The sequence below is a fragment of the Vicugna pacos genome, chromosome 6 (genome assembly GCF_048564905.1).
Source record: "Vicugna pacos chromosome 6, VicPac4, whole genome shotgun sequence".
Classification (NCBI taxonomy): domain Eukaryota; kingdom Metazoa; phylum Chordata; class Mammalia; order Artiodactyla; family Camelidae; genus Vicugna; species Vicugna pacos.
Window position 1 is genome coordinate 55,169,974 of NC_132992.1, and position 16,205 is coordinate 55,186,178.

The 16,205-nt window shown below is 44.7% G+C and overlaps 1 long non-coding RNA gene across 5 annotated transcripts in view; it reads right to left on the minus strand.

Annotated features, from left to right (window-relative positions):
* Window positions 1-16,205, minus strand: part of LOC116280972 (uncharacterized) — a 382,863-nt gene that overhangs the window by 69,055 nt on the left and 297,603 nt on the right. Inside the window, exon 5 of one of the 5 annotated variants that reach the window (XR_012073630.1) lies at window positions 2,901-3,331. The exons of 3 other annotated variants lie outside the window; for them this stretch is intronic. This is a non-coding gene — a long non-coding RNA (uncharacterized lncRNA). Of the gene's footprint in view, window positions 1-2,900; window positions 3,332-14,829; window positions 14,982-16,205 lie in introns of those variants that run through there. One more of the 5 variants, XR_012073629.1, reaches the window with a different exon arrangement.

The following is a 16,205-nucleotide window of genomic DNA, read 5'->3' on the forward strand; positions in this document are numbered from 1 at the left end:
ACACTGTTTACTTGGCTTTTATTCTTTTACTTTGTTTGTCAGCACATAACTATTTTTAAAGTCATTTAATTTATATTGGTTCACATTTTCCTTCTCACCAGATTATAATCTTGGCAGATTGTAAATCCTCAATTTAACACCATCACTGACATAGAGGAGATTTAGTCACATCAACCTCATTCAGGTTAATGAGTTGTTTTCCTGGAAATGTCCTTTGAATTGACTGGCGTTTTAGCATGTCAGAATATCTGTATTTTCCTCTTATTCCCCCTTCTGTCTCCTTTCTCCCTCCCCCTTTATTTCTTTTCTTCCTCCCCCTTTATTTCCTTTCTTTCCACCACTTCTTCCTTTTCTTCTTACATTTCTTCCCTTTACAATTACACACTGAGTCCCTCTAACCCAACCAAAGCTACTGTCAAGAAGTTCCTAGTCTGATGCGTTAAGACATTCAAGAATGTCGGTGATTCAAACAGCCAAAGTGCATCCACGAGACAGAGGGAAGGAGTACCCAAGTCAACCAGGAGGGACAGGGGTGGTGACACTTGAAGTGAGACTTACAGGAAGAGTCGAAGTTGACTAGGCAGGTGAGGTTGGGAAGAAGCGGTAAAACCTTCCAAAGCCCTGAAGCAAGAACCGTGGTGGCTTTTTTCGTTGCCACCCCGCCCCACCCACCCCCCCCCCCTCATTATCTGTCTTAGTCTGCTAGGGCTACTATAACAAAAAGCCACAAAGCAGGTGGCTTAAACAGCAGAGACTTATTTTCTCACAGTTCTGGCATCTGGAAGTCCAAGCTCAAGTTGCCAGCAAGTTTGGTGTCTCTTGAGGCCTCTTTCCTTGGCCTTCTCACAGTGTCCTTGTGTGGTCTTCCTCCTACGTACCTACACTCCTGGTGTCTCCTGCTCTTCTTATAAGGACACCGGTCCCATTGGATAGGGCCCCATTCTCATGACCTCATTTAACCATGGTTACATCTTTAAAGGCCGTATCTCCAAATGCAGCCACACTAGGGGTTAGGACTTCAACATGGGAATTTAGGGGAATGCCATTCAGTTCATGACACTATCGGTCTATCTTAAACTCCAAAGCAAGCCAGCTAGTTGGCATTTAAATGAGAGATAATTTTAGCCAATGCAGAAGTAACCACTGCAATACTGCATAGATTATTCAAAGTCTGCCACACTGTAGGTTTAGCAAAAAAGCACTGATCCTACAGAATCAAAATCTCTACTGTAAGAAGCCTTAAAGAAATCTCATTCATCCCCTTCATTTTGCAGGAAAAAAAAATTGAGACCCAGCGGGTTTAGATGATTTGTCCAAGGTCACATAGCTGGTTCATGGGAGACCAAGGATCAGAATCTGGGTCTGTTGATCACAGCTAAGTCTGGGTTTACAGGTTGAGAACAACTTTTAGCTTTGTAAAATGTGCCTTACCTCTATCCACAACCTGGAGCCTTGCAAGGTGTAATCTGAGTTTTTGTCAGTCATTAGCAACAGAATAAAGAAAAGAGGCTAAGTGGGAAGAAGAAAGGGGAAAAGAGAGAAGAAAAGAGAATATATACTCAACTAGGAAGAAAAAAACAATCTGTCTTCCTTGATGGCTAAAACTGAGGTCATCATCTTCTCTCCTAAGGGCTCCTCCCCCAGCATTTATTACCTAAATGGGCGGCACCATCGATCGCCCCTATTCATCCCAGAGTAATTGGGAGCCATCTATAACTCCTCTCTCTCCCTTTCTCTCACGGAGAAACTCTAGCCCTGCACATATCCTGCCAATTTTGCCTCCTAAAATTATTCACATCTCTCCTCTCCAGCCAATCCTATTACCACTCTTAAATTCAGGTCTTCACCCTCCTTCACATGGACTCTACCACAGCCCCCTAATTATTTAAAAATAATTCTCAATAGCATGAAACAATGGAAACCAACAGGAAAAGTAAAGGCATTAAAGGGGTGAGTCGGAGCGAGGAGAATCGTGTGTTTGAGGGGTGGGGTGGGAAGAGGGATCGAGGGTGTGAGGGATTGAAAAAATGAAATGCTTTTATTTTTATTTTATATAAAACTTGTTCTCTGCCCTGGTCTTCTGACATGTTCACAAATACAAATTCAACATTAAAAGTAAATCAGGCTGTAAAAAAAAGCCAGTGCCTTCGAGAAGAGGACAGGGCTGCCCCTTAGGGAAGGCCAGAAGTAGGTCGGGTTGTAGGTTTCAGGTTTCCTCTTCCTTGGGAAGTGGACCTGGGCGGGGCAGCCTGCAGACACTCTTGGGCTGGAGATGTCCTGTCTGAGGCTGAATAGGAAGGGAAGGGGGGTGTGGCTGCAGGAACAAGTTTCAAGAAACTAGAGCTCTCTGGTGTGAGCGGTGAGCCCTCAGGGATGGATGGTCTTGGAGGGGATGTTGGTGGCGGGCGGGGGTGGTCGTGGGGGAGGTGGGGTAAGAGGAGGACGGACCAGGTGAACTTTCCAGCACTCAGCGTGAGCTGTCAGCCCTTCCACTGCCAGCATCTGTGCTCCCCGTCTCCTGTCTCCCTGCCACCCCAGGAGCCTGGGCAGCAGCCTTCTTCCTGGCGAGGACCCTCCCTAGCACACTCATCAGAAAAACACAGCCGGGGCGCATTACATCAGCACAGGGTGGGGCCTGGAGAACAAAACAGCCCCTCACTGCTTTGAGTGGGAATGATTCAACTCCATTCAGGAATGGGTCAAGGGGGAAAATCCACAGTTCAAACCTAATAATTTTTGCCTCGTGTTTACAAAGAGTTTGAAATGTGAGTGAGGTAGCGAGCCAGAGCTGTTATAATCCTTTGCTTTAAAGGTGCCCCTTCTGAGGATGCCTTTGATATTCTGGTAGAGTACTTCTTGCTTTTCTATACTCATCTTATAAAAAAAAAAAAAGAAAAAACAACCGCTTTAGTTTTTAATAGTCCTTGTCATGATGCTAAGTGCCAGACTCCAGCTGTTCTTCCCAAACCTCTGGGAGAGGCCTGGTTACATCTCGTTCTCGTAAATCTTGACTCCAGTTCTAGCAAGTCTTTAAGCCTGACCCTGACATGCCCAGGCAATGGATGATTAGAAACAGGAGAGGTGGAAAAGTCCACTGCCAAATTGTGTCCACTTAAAAAATACATCATCTGGCAACAGCCATTTCAACATGTGGAACGAAGTGGCACACGGCTGTCTGTACGAAGTGATGCAAGGTTACAGTCTGACGGTTTTACTTTTATATTTTTACACGACTTGACCAAGAAGACCAAAGTCAGGGCAAGTCTGCCGATGAGCTGACGCTATCTGGGCCCACCGAGAGAGACCTCTGTGATTCACCAAGCGGCTTTACCTGTGGTGTTGTGTGACAAAGATATCATTTAATAGATATAAAAAATTATTCATCAATATATATTTACCAATATATATCTATTAGCATTAATTATTACAATTTATTAATACTAAATGTTTATTGGTATGAGTTACTCAGTATTGACCAAAGTTAAACTTTGATTAATAATTGAATGTTTGACAGAATCCTTGGGTGCGGTGACATGAGTCTTTCTGGTCAAGGCACTTTGAGTGAAATGGTGTCTGTCAGCCCCCCGGTGAGGAAGTTAAAAGCTCTTACTTAAGCCTTCAGCTCTCTCTCCTTCCCCTACCTCGACCCAGGAGACTGCATGTTGATCTGGCGGAACCACATGATAGAAGCTGGTGGCCCCGAATCACTTGAGGAAGAAAAGCTTTTCAGAACCTAAAATGCACTTGGTGTGAGCAAGGAATAAATGTTCACGTGGGAGCTACAGGGCAGTCTCGTTTGGTTTGCTAGTGCAGCGTAACCCAGTCTGTGCTCACTGATAACATCCTCCACCGATGTCCCTCTGAAGAAGAAGAAAAGCTGTGCAAAGTGAAGGGATTTGGTCAAGCAAGAGGTGGTAGTACCCACAGCTTCGGATCGTCAGACACCTGACTAGAGGAGTCAGTGAAGGAACAGGGGAAAGAAAGAGGCCAGGAGGGGAAGGGGGAACCATCCCTGTATTTCTCCTGCGGTGGCAGAGTGGAATTTTAAAACATTTCAATGTTTAATATGTGACGTATTAGTAGAAATTATTGAGAGGTAACTGGGTACAACATTTGCAGAAGGCAATTGGGCAACATACATGAATCATTACATTAAATTCCAGATCCCTTGGAATGGCCATATTACTTCTAGAGATGGATCCTTCAGAAATAGTTGAATAAGTGGGCAAATGTATGTTTAAGAGTGATTATTGCAACATCAGTGGGAAATTTTAAACATCCTAAATATCCAATCATAGGGACTTGATCAAATATCTAATTGCTACATTTCTACTTTAGAATACTGTATGGCTTTAACAACAAGGAGGTAGATTTGTATATATTAACATGGAGTGAGGGCACTCTGGTAGGCAGCCTCTGAGGTGGCCCCCACTGATCCCTGCCTCCTGGTAGTCCTGCCCTAGTTAAATCCCCTCCCCTTGAGTGTAGGTTGAATCTAGTGACTTGCTTCTAATAAGTAGATACGGCAAAAGTAATGGGATGACACTTTTGAGATTAGGTTCCCAAAAGACTGGCTTCCTTCTTGCTCTCTTTGCTCTCTTGCTCGCATGCTATTAGGGGAGTCAGCTGGCAATATGGCAATACGCCCTATTGTGATGCTGTGATTTATGGTAAGAAATCTATATTTGGTCTTCGTCCCCATGCCTGGCACAGAGCTCCTAAAATCTTTGGAATTTCCTAGATGCTGAGGGCCATAAAGGTGTCCTCTGTTATATTAATGAGGTGGCTTTTGGAAAGCACCTAGGTAACTTAAGATGGGGACTGGTTTCCAGGGTGCCCAACCATGTGATTAGAGGGTTAGAACTTTTCAGTCCCACCCCCTGAATTCTGGGGAAGGGGGAGGAACTGGAGGTTGACTCAATCACCATCGGCCAATGATTTAAGTAATCATGACTATGTGATGAAGCCTCCATGAAAACCCCCAAGGATGTGGTCTGGAGAGCTTCCAGGCTGGTGAACATGTGGAGATCTGGGGAGCGTGGCACACCCAGATGGGCACGGGGGCTCCACCCCTCCCCACATACCTCCATCTGGCTATTCCTGAGTGATATCCCCTTATAATAAGTCAGTAATCCAGGAAGTAAAATGTTTTTCTGAGTTCTGTAAACCGCTCAAGTAAGTTAACTGAACCCAAGGAGGAGACCCCTGGAGGCTACAGTCTCTTAGCTGGCAGGTCAGAAGCACAGGTGACAGCCTGGACTGGCAGCTGGCATCTGGAATGTGGGCAATCCTGCGGGACTGAGCCCTTCACCTGTGGACTCTGGTGCTGTCTCCAAGTCGTTAGTGTCAGGACTGAGTTGAACTGTAGAATGCCCAGCAGGTGTCAGAGAATTGCTGAGTGTGGGGGAAAATCCACACACTGGAATTGGGTGCTGGATCAACCCGTGGAGAGGTTCCCATGTCTATCACCACACCTGGCATGTACTGAACATATTTATTCATGTATTTGGCAAAGATTCACCAGATACCTACATGTTAGGCGTCATGCTGGCTCTCTGGATACCGTGTTGGGTTGGTGGACCCAGCCTTTCCTCTCATAAAGGGTAGAGTAAAGCAAAGATACAGTCTGGGGTGGAATTCTGAGGTGAGGATGGTCTTGGGATGTTTGGAGAAATGAGTAATGGCTGAAGCAAAGAGGAGGAGTGGGAGATGGTGAGAGGTGAGTCTGCAGAGGTGGGCAGTGGCCACCAGAAGATTCTCAGTTTTCTTTTAAGTTCTACGTGAAGCCACAGGGAGGGTTTTGAGTAGGCAAGAGACCATTTTCTTTTGAAAGGATGGTTCTGACTGCTCTGTGGAGAATAGGTTGGCACTGGGCAAGAATGGAAGTAGGAAGGCTGGTTGGAGGCAATGGCGTCCGTCCATGTGAGAGGTGGCCATGGAGGGGAGGGAGTGGCAGGTCTCGGGTACACTGTGGAGACAGTCCTAACAAGGTTGGTGATAGACAGGCTGTGCGGGTTGAGGGAAGGGAAGTGTCAGAACAGTCCCTAGAGTCTTGGCCTTATAGTGCCATTTACTGCACTAAGGCATGTTGCTGAAATGGCCGTTGTATGAGGAAAGATGAAAAGTTCACTCTGGGATGCTCGAGGGATATTTAAGAAGAGTTGCCGACAAGGCAGTTAGAGGGTAGGTCTGGGTTGGAGATAGCAATGTGGGAATGATTAGCTGACAGGTGGTTTTTAAGCCCACGAGGGAGAATGAAGAGGGAGAACGGAGTGAGAAATTAGGGCTTAGAGTTTGAGATATTAATACTTGGAAATACAGTTAGCACTATGTCTGGTACAGAGGAACACTCAATAAATACATTACTTTTATAACTTATAAAAACCACTGTGGTGCTGCTGCTCTTGTTGTTAGCAGAGACAGAGAGAAAAACCAGGAGGTGTGGTGTCACGGAAGCCAGAAGGAAGGTGTGCAGATGCGGGAGCCAAGGGCTGCAGAGTCATGAGCTGGACGTGTGGCTCTGTAGCTAGATGTACCTACAGGGCTCTAACTCTCTGGGTTCTGAGAGCGCAGCTTTACTCCTCATTCACTTCCTGCCATCACTGAAGTCACCCACAGTCCTTTGCCATTTAAACCAGATCTGGGAGACCCCCAGGGTGTTCTCAGGCACCTGAGCACATTCTCATCAATCACCACCCAGCCAACAGAGTGAAGAATCTCAACAGCTAAGTTGAGATGAGTTTGTTCGCATTTTGTTCAGGATAGGGGAGCACTTGGACACAGATGGACTAGGGTTACTTACACTGTGTGATTTTTTTAAAAAAATTGAAGTATAGTTGACTTATAATGTTGTGTTGGTTTCTGGTGTACAGGATAGTGATTCAGCTACATACATATATGTATTTTTTTCATATTCTCCTTCATTATAGGCTATTACAAGCTATTGAATATAGTTCCCTGTGCTATACAGTAGGAGCTAGTTGTTTATCTATTTTGTTTACAGTAGTGTCTATCTGCAAATCCCAAACTCCTACATCGTGTGATTTGAGGGACTCAGAGACCTCCCATCATACCTCTGATCTTCCTCTGACTAGGGGAGGGAAGAAGGAGGAGCAGATTCCATGAGAACCTGAAGGATGAGCTGGTGATGCTGACCTCATTCCACTGAGGCCTCCTGTGAAGGGTCTGAGACAACGGAGAAATGTAGCCCAAGACACTGGAAACTGTGTGAGTGCGTGCATGTGTGCGTGCATGTATGTGTGTGTCCAGATGCTGTGTAAATATGATGAGTGAGTAAAGGATAATTATGGCATGGGAAGACAATGGAAGGAGGAGGAAGAGTGACTACTTAATTTTCCTTAGAGGTTGCTGAGTCCTGGGCCAGTCACCTTTGCAAGCTGGATGACCTGAGATAGCTAAAGCGCAGGCTGGTCCCGGTGCTGAGGAAGGAGTGTGATCGGACCACCGAGTCTTACCACAGCCTACTTCCCTGGCACAGAGCGAGACTGGGACTTCTTGGATGCTGTGTATTGTGCAGGTGGCCTCCGTTTAAGAAAATTCAATAAATAAAAACTTAAATTCTTGAATCAAGTCCCTGAATTGGAATCTGGTTGAGGGCAAAGATCGTGTCTTATATTTCTTCCATATCCTTCACCCACTAGGCCCTCCATAAACACACATTGTTTCTCTACTGAATCATTCATCTCAGGGCTCTTGGAAATAATGAGCTCCCCAGCAGGCTAAAGATACATTTCTATTTTCAAAGATTTCCTGGCAACCCTTTACGGGTGTATCTATTCTTTAGTCAAAAATACATCTGTAGACAATTTTAGTCCAAGTGCACATATAACCAAACAGAATCAAATTCATGCATTCGTAATGACTTATCATGGCATTGCTCAGGCGGGGAATTTTATCTTAATAGGCAAATATGCACTTTATAATCAATAACAATTCTATTCCTAGGTGCACAGGAGGAAAAGGGAGGTAAGACATCCTTCTTATAGGAAACTGAGTACTTTCAATTTCAGTTAACGTTTCCAGGAAAATAGTTACAACCTTTTAAATTTTTTTGGCTTTCAGAAGAACAAGTTTCTAGGACCCCAGAACCTGCTCAGAAGAAAAAATGAATCAGCTGAATTCAAAGAACTTGCATTTATTCCAGGTGGCCAAATTCTTCTCCGTCCTCTTCCTCAGTTCCAGTAGAGCAGAGGTGACCTGTCTGGTGGTGGTGGTGGGGAGGCCTGGGTCCTGCTGTGGGGCTGACTCACTCTCCTCCAGGCTCAGACCCTGACTCCAGCAACCCCGCATGGCCCCTGGGAGCCTTCCTTCTCCATGTCTGAAAAGGGTGAGAACCTTCACCTCTAGAGTCGTCTTTGTTTTGTGCAATTAAACAAAGGTTAAGAGGCCCTTTTCCCAAAAATCTCTGTATATTTATTTTTTCTTCTTTTTGGAAGGGTAAATTTTAACTTCTGCTACTGTTGGGCTTATGGTTGGGTTCACAGACACGACCACCCTTCTGGCATTTCTGTTGAATTCCAAGATGCTAGGATGTTTCGGAGCAGGGTAGTGGGGGAGGGGAGCTAAAGGATCCTTTCCTATAAAGGGCTGGATTTATTTTGCTTTTTGGTTTTCTAACTCCTCTTGGTGTGTGTCTCCTTGTACCATTGCTGCAGTACATTACAACCACAAATATGCCTCTCCCTAATAGAGGGACTGTGTGGCGTGTTCCCAGAGAGACGAGTTGTTTGAAGTGACTGCGTTCACTCCTGGAGCCATGCTTAGAACAGACTTTTATGCACTTATACCTGTGTGGCCACCCAGGCTGCAAGCGTCTTGGAACTTTGGGGCTCATAATTCAAGGAAACCACTTTCATGCATAAATGAGAAATACATCCCTGGTGCGTGCATCACCGAGGACTGGGCCACGAGGAAGCAGCAGCCACAGCTCACAGAAGGAACGAGAAAACCACAGCTTTGCCTGCAAAATTGGCTGCTGGAAGCAAAGTGTGCTAGCACTTTGGACAGGTTATATGCTCAAATTTGCTAAATCATTTATAGGACTCTCTTTTAAAAACAGAAATCTTTCCTTAAGCGTCTGCATTCTGACTTAGACACATCACTATTTAAACTTCTTTAGTTTTTATTATTATGGTGAAGCACAGGTGCAGGTGTGGAAAAGCAAACCTCTGAGAAAAGCTGTGGTCTTTATGGAGCGGCAGGGCTCAGTTTTCTCCAGTTTTCAATCTTCTGATGATTTGCAATGGGTGAGCAAAGAGCTGGAAGAGTTGCATTCTCTTTAGGACCACGAGATGGTGAATTCGTCCATTATTTTGACTTGTCAACATAAGTAATGGAAAATGATTTCACCAATTCTCTTCAGGCACAAAGGTGTCACAGAAGTCCTTTGCAATGGCCTATGACTCTGGCATATGAGTGGGAGCTGGCCAGGAAGAAGGTCTTGAAATCCAGCTAAAGATGAAGAATTGCCCCAGGTCTGGGCAGGTGTGGAGTCAAATCCAGAGAAGGCTACCCAGAGAAAAGGAGCAAGTAGGTTATAGTATGTAGAATACAGGTGTCAGAGAGTTGAATGCTGGTCCTCGGGTGGAGGTCAAGGTTTCTTTGCCTACTTTTACGCTTCCCGGTGGCTGTAGGTAGACCTGAGTGTACAGGTTCTAATTCCTGGCTGCAAGAAGATGAATGATCTGTGGGTGATGACAATGATGACAGTGATGGTAGCAAGCCCTTACCTGATGATTACTGTGCTTACTGTTAGAAACATTTTATGTGTGTTAACTTATTAATTCTCACAGTAACTCCGTGGCATAGATGCTAGCATCATTTCGTTTTACAGATGTAGATCATGAGACTGAGTTTGCGTAACTTGCCTAAGCACAATAAACGATGGAGCCGGGATTCGAACCCAGGCAGTCTGTCCCCAGAGGCTGAGTCCATACTCATGACTCGACTTCTTGGCATATGTTGTCCAAAATAATTTGGCTAGCCTGTTAAATATTTCTTCTGAGGAACCCACTATGCAAGTCAACTTGGAAGTATAATGCTTCAAAAATACCCACGTTCTTTCAGCAAATATCTCCGGCAGCTGGGAAAATATGAAAACAGTCAGCTGCTATGATCCGATGTATAAATTGTTTCCATTCTTATTTGCCTCAAGAATGTCCTTTGAATGCTTCTCTTGCATTCTCCTTAAGCACACAGCGTGGCTGCCCCGGGGAGAGATCTCTGGGAATCTCTTCAGATATTTGATTCTAGTGTAGTTAGCTCTTACGAGCGGAGGGTGGGTGACCATTAGAATAATAACAGTGATCACTTTCTGAGCACTGACAACATAATAGGCACCGTTCTAGCATTTTACTGGTGTTATCTCCCTTATGATGTGACCGATAAGGCCAATATCACAATCCAGTTTTACAGATGAGGAAACTGAGGCACAGAGAGTTAAGTAACTTGCTTGCTCAATGTCCCTAAACAAGAAAGTGGTAAACCCTGGATTTGAACTTGGGTTGGGAAGACTCTAAAGCGCTTATTCTTAACCACTGCAGTACCAGTGCTTTAGAACCTGGAGACACTGGTATGGAAAAGAATGTGAAAATTGCTAGGTCAATTTCCCAACTGTAATGTAGAGAAGCAAAATTTGCCACCTCAAAATATCTCTGCCATGTGAATCATTTCAAGCTGAAAACAATAAAGGCCCAAAAGACTCAAGAAGAAACCTTGACTTTCCCCCCTTAGCTGCCTAAAGAATTTAGATAGAAGGTCTGTTCCTATAAAAGAGCTATCAGCAGAGATAGCTGCACAGAATTTGGGCTAAGTGTGATGGGGGTGGGGAAACTCTAGGCAGGGCCTAGAGCTCAGAGTCCACTCTGTGTCCCATTGCCTCTGCACGGCCTAGCAAACATCTGTTTACCAGACATTTGCTTTTCCATTTTTCTTGGGAACTGCATTCCTCCCCTTTGAAGCCCCAAATCCTACCCTCAACATCCTTTTTCATCTTTACCTGAAGATGGTCTTTAAGGTGAAGGTTTCAGCCAGTTTGGTGAGTTACTCGGTTCTCCTGGATCCCTCCCAAGTATATGTTATTAAAATTTTGTTTGATTTTCTCCTATTAACCTGTCTTATGTCAATTTAATTTTTAGACCAGCCAGAAGAAGGTAGGAGGGTAGAGAAAAAATTCTACTTCCTTGACAATAATCAGGAGATTTGTGAGATAAACAACAGGGTCCAACTGTATAGCACAGGGAACTATATTGAATATCTTGTAGTAACATATAATGAAAAAGAATATGAAAAAGAATAAATATGTGTATGTAAAACTGAATCACCATGTTGCACATCAGAAACTAACACACTGCAGATCAACTATACGTCAATAAAAAGATAAAATATTGAAAAAAAAAAGATTTGTGATGGTTTTTTAGTGTGTTAACTTGGGTCAGCTGAACTACATTTCCCACAATTCACTTTTCTGTATGTTTTTGGTGACAGAAGATCCACAGGAAAATTCTCGGGGGATTTGGAGGCTAAAGGGAAACAGCTGCCATCTTGTAGCTCACACACATTGTTGCCGATCTGCTGAGTCGTTTTGTGATTGGTGTGAAATGGCAGTTGGGCCTGTAAGGCTCTCCATCCCCTGGGCTCTGCGTCAGCATCTCTGACTCCGGGGCCGGGTGTCTGTGTTTAGCTCTGTGAAGAAGGGTCCAGCTTCTGTCCATCGCCGAGGTCAGACTCAGGTGAGGGGTTTCACCTTGTGGGGTTTCAGCTTGTGCCTGTGGCTTCCAGCCTGCCCTTGATATGCTTTACTTTACAACCATAGTGTCTTTTCCCCAGTGGATGTCCAGCTCCAACATCGGATGTAGAGACAGACAGCCCCACAGAGACTATTTATCTAGTTCCCACAATTGCACAAGGCCCATTCCCTGGAACGAATCCCTCCTGGTTCTGCTTCTCTGGTTGGATCCTGACTGATACGGTGCTCTGAAGGTTGTCTCTACTATATGGTCCCTGTCCCAGCATCACGGCCATTACTTAGGCTCCATATTCTATTATGCTATTTTACTTGATTCTTACTTATAAGACAAACAAGGTAGGAACTCTTTTTGGAACCATTTTACACAAGAGGAAGCTGACGTCCTGTGGGGTTTGATGGCTTTCCCGCAGATTGCGCAGGATTGGAACTGTTAAAGAGAAAACCACGGGTCCCAAGTGGTGTCACCTGGGTTAAAACCCATGGCACCAAACCTAGATTTAATACCTGGCCTAACTGCAGGTTCAGCCTTCCCCGGGAACACAGCCTTAATCGGCCAGTTTTCTGGTCAGCACCAATGAGGGACTACGAGGTATGGGTCCTCTCCATCCTCCCTTCCCTCACAAGGGAAGAAGGGATGACGGGCGTGGTAGACCCTCGTCCCTTTCCCTGGCCTGAAACTATCTTTTCTTTTCTATTACTAATAGCTTTCTTGCCCCACCCTCCTTCCTGTAAACACCTTTCATTTTGCACAGCCTTTCTGAGTGCCTTCTATTTACCAGCTGGGATGATGCCTGATTCACGAATTGGTGAATAAAGCCAATCTGATCTTCATATTTACTCAGCTGAATTTTTTTTAAACAGATTCCAGGCCACTGAACCTGGAAGTTAAGTGTCCTACACTTACTCTGAGTTTCAGTATCATGGTTTTTCAAACTGATGCACATATATTTGGTGTTAGATCTTTTTGCCTGAGTCAGACTCCTCCATGTGTAGTTCAAGCTGAGATTTCTCAGTGAAAGTCAAATTATATGGAGCTTGATTTGGCATTTCCTTCTACCTGTGCTGGAAAATAACCTGCTTTTATGGACTGAATGCCTCTGTTCCCCCCAAATTCATATTTTGAGATCTTAACCCCAACGTGGTAGTATTAGAAATTAAGGCCTTTGGGAGGTGATTAGACCATGAGAGTGCAGCCCTCATGAAGGGGATTAGTGCCCTTACAAAAGAAACCCCAGAGAGCCCTCTCTCCCGTCTGCCACGTGAGGACACGGTGGGAAGATGGCCACTTTTGAACCAGGAAGTGGGTCTCACCAGACGCTGAATCTGCCAGCACCTCGATGTTGGACTTGCCGGCTTTCCAAACAGTGAGAAATAAAATTTCTGTTTATCAGTCACCAAGTCTATGGTATACTCTTTTCGCAGCCCAAAATATCTAAGACAGCTGCTGATGAAGCTTTTCAAGGTTCATGCATACTGTCTACATGCCCTTGTCTTTCACAGGCAAAGGTCTCACTGTCTAGGGTGAGGGGCCTAATAGTGCTCTCTCCTTCTGGCCAGGCACCTTGTGTAGGAAGCAGACCACTCTGAGGGAAATCCAGAACAGAAAGTCTTCTGGCAGCTTATAAAACAGAAGTGATGTATTGACCTAGGAATGACATGATCAGGATCAAGCTCTAAAGGACACTAACATGGTACTCTCTTGCCTATGGACAGAGAAAACTGTGTGTGTGTGTGTGTGTGTTTTCCTTTCTTTCTTTCAAACTGAATTTTATTTGAAACTTGAAACTTCTTTGAAACAGTCCTTGGCACTCATGAACCACACACAGTGCCCAGCCCACGAGAATGCAAGCTGCAGGCAACCAGAGACCTTGTCTGTCTTGCTTATGATGGTCTCCAGCACCTGGTACACTGACAGTGCCTAGTGCATAGTAAGCACTCAAAAAACACTGACAGAAGAAATGGTTGTTAATTGAATTGAATAAAGAGAAATCTTTGAAGATGAGTGTTTCTCTCTTATAATGATATCCATCACCAGGGTGGCTATTTCATCCCATCTCTTTTAGCACGTACCTGCATTAGCTGTGTCCACATGCACACACATAGTCACGTGTATAGACACACAGATGTTTAGACCTATGAGAAATCTCTTTCCCAAACACTGTGTAATCAACTGCATAAGAATTAATGTCTCTGAGTGCAGGAGCTTCCCTCTCACATGGCTGCTCCACCATCCTTACTACTGACTGGAGTTGTCTTTTGGAAGGAGGTGAAGATTGTGAGAAAACTCCAGGCCAGGCCACCTGGCAGCTTTGGTGCCGCAAGTGGGGGAGAAAGGGAAGGAAGGAGGGTGGATTCTGAACAGCTCCCAAGCTGAAACCTCTCAAGAGACCTTAAACAATGACAATTCTCCTTAAAATCTGAACAATGGAATGGGAGGGAAGGAATTTTCAAGACCCAAGGGTCAGGACCACTCGGTGTGAGCTATGTGAGCCAGAGCCTTTAGGAAGACCTGTTCTCCTGAGTTAGCTGCCATGTTGAAATGAACTGAAAAATATTGTAAAGGAATAACTTTGAAAATGTGAGCCCTGGCTAGTCTCTTTATCTCATGGGTTCTCTCCCTCACACCCCTCACCCTTCCCTACTGTTGGTTTCAATTAGTCTGTGTTCTGGTCTCTCTGAGTGATCCCGGTTCCACCACATTTCCTTGGTCATCACACACATGACAATGAGCCGGAGTCCAGCTCTTTGAGCCCAGAGGTTCTTATTTGTTAGGAGTATCAGGGTTTTCCAGGACTGCTACAAAGCTTATCTGTTCATGTTATTTCTCAATATCAAATCACAGTAGAAAAACAGAATTCCCCTGCTTAACACAGGTAAGATTACACTTGGGAGCATTGATGACTTAAGCAAAGATTTCCCACCTATGGCCAAGTGATTGATGGCTTACCCATCTGCACATAAAACTAAGGTTTAAATCTTGGTTCAAACGGGTCATATCACCTGCAGTTTCCAAACAACTGCTTATTTTCCCTCAGTGTAAAATAACAACCACTGAGGCTGAATACCTGTAAGTTAGCTTTTTATTTCTTCCCCGTTCAACAAACTAGAAGAGCCAATCACTTGTTATGTTACTTGTTCTGTGTGACACTGGGTGGGGCCTTGAGGAGGTGGCCAGAGTTAGTCTGTGGTTTGTCCCCATGCTGTCTTCTCGCAGCTGGAGAAAAAAGTCCATCCCAGAAGGTGTTATAAATACCAATTTCTCTATCAGTTAGATCTACTCATGTAACTAGACACAGTGGATTCTGGACTTTCCTCGGAAAACTGGGAGAGTGTTTTTGAAGGAAGTAACAATGAAAACTTTGGTATTGTCCTGTTTTTTGTTGAATTCTCCATCCATCTGATTCATCCTGGGGTATCAAAGATTGCTTTCTATTCAACTTCTGGTTCCAGTTCTAAAAATACTATGTGTAAACTCCTCAAGTATAATGTATATATATACATACATATGTACACACACACACACACACACACACATACGCAGAGTCAAGTCATTTCCATTTTGAACAGCAATCAGACTGGTGGCCTACCAGTGTCTAAAGAACAGTCAACATGCTATCTGAATTATGCCACCTCCTGGGTCCTCACTAGCTCTCACCTAGACCAAGACCACTGTGGCCCATTCCCGACTGGACCTCCTGCTTTCACCCCTGGCTCCTGACCTGCGCTTTCTACACAACAGTCAGGCTAATTTTAAAAAGTAAACCGGACCATGTCACTCCATGACTTCCCACTTTCTGATAGCTTCCACGGCAATACAAGGAGAATCCAAGTGCCCCACAATGGTCCACACAGTCCGACATGATCTGCCTTTCTCTCTAACCCGTCCTCATAAGGATGCCTGCCTTGATTCTGTTTTGGGATGATGGTCCCTTCGGCCTCAGGAGCCCTGCTTCTCCCTTCCTCCAGCTCTCAGCATGGCCAGCTTTTCCTGTTCATTCAAGTCTTCAGCTCAGATGACTTTTCCAAGGGCGGACCTCCCTGCTCACGCTGGCAAAGCAGCTGCCCCACTTCCACTCTAGCCTATGTCTGTCTTTTTATGTTCTTTACAGGATTTGTCACTGCCTAAAAGTGTTTATTGCATGGGACTCCCACAAGAATTCCTGGGTCACGAAGGCAGAGCCCCCTCTGCCTTCTCGGTTACTGTACCATAGCACCTAAAACCGTACAGGCATCTTCTAGGGGCTCAGAGGATTATCTGATGAAAATGAATCAATGAAAAATTCTACTGTCAAAGCAGTTCTGTGTAAATTTGCTGATTTGGTGCCCACTTTTTTATCTTGAAGAGTTGTAATCGTAAGTACCAGTGCTGATTGGTTCTCAGGGACTATTTTAGTTGGAAATATGTTCAAACATTATTCCAAGGAGACATTCCCTTAGA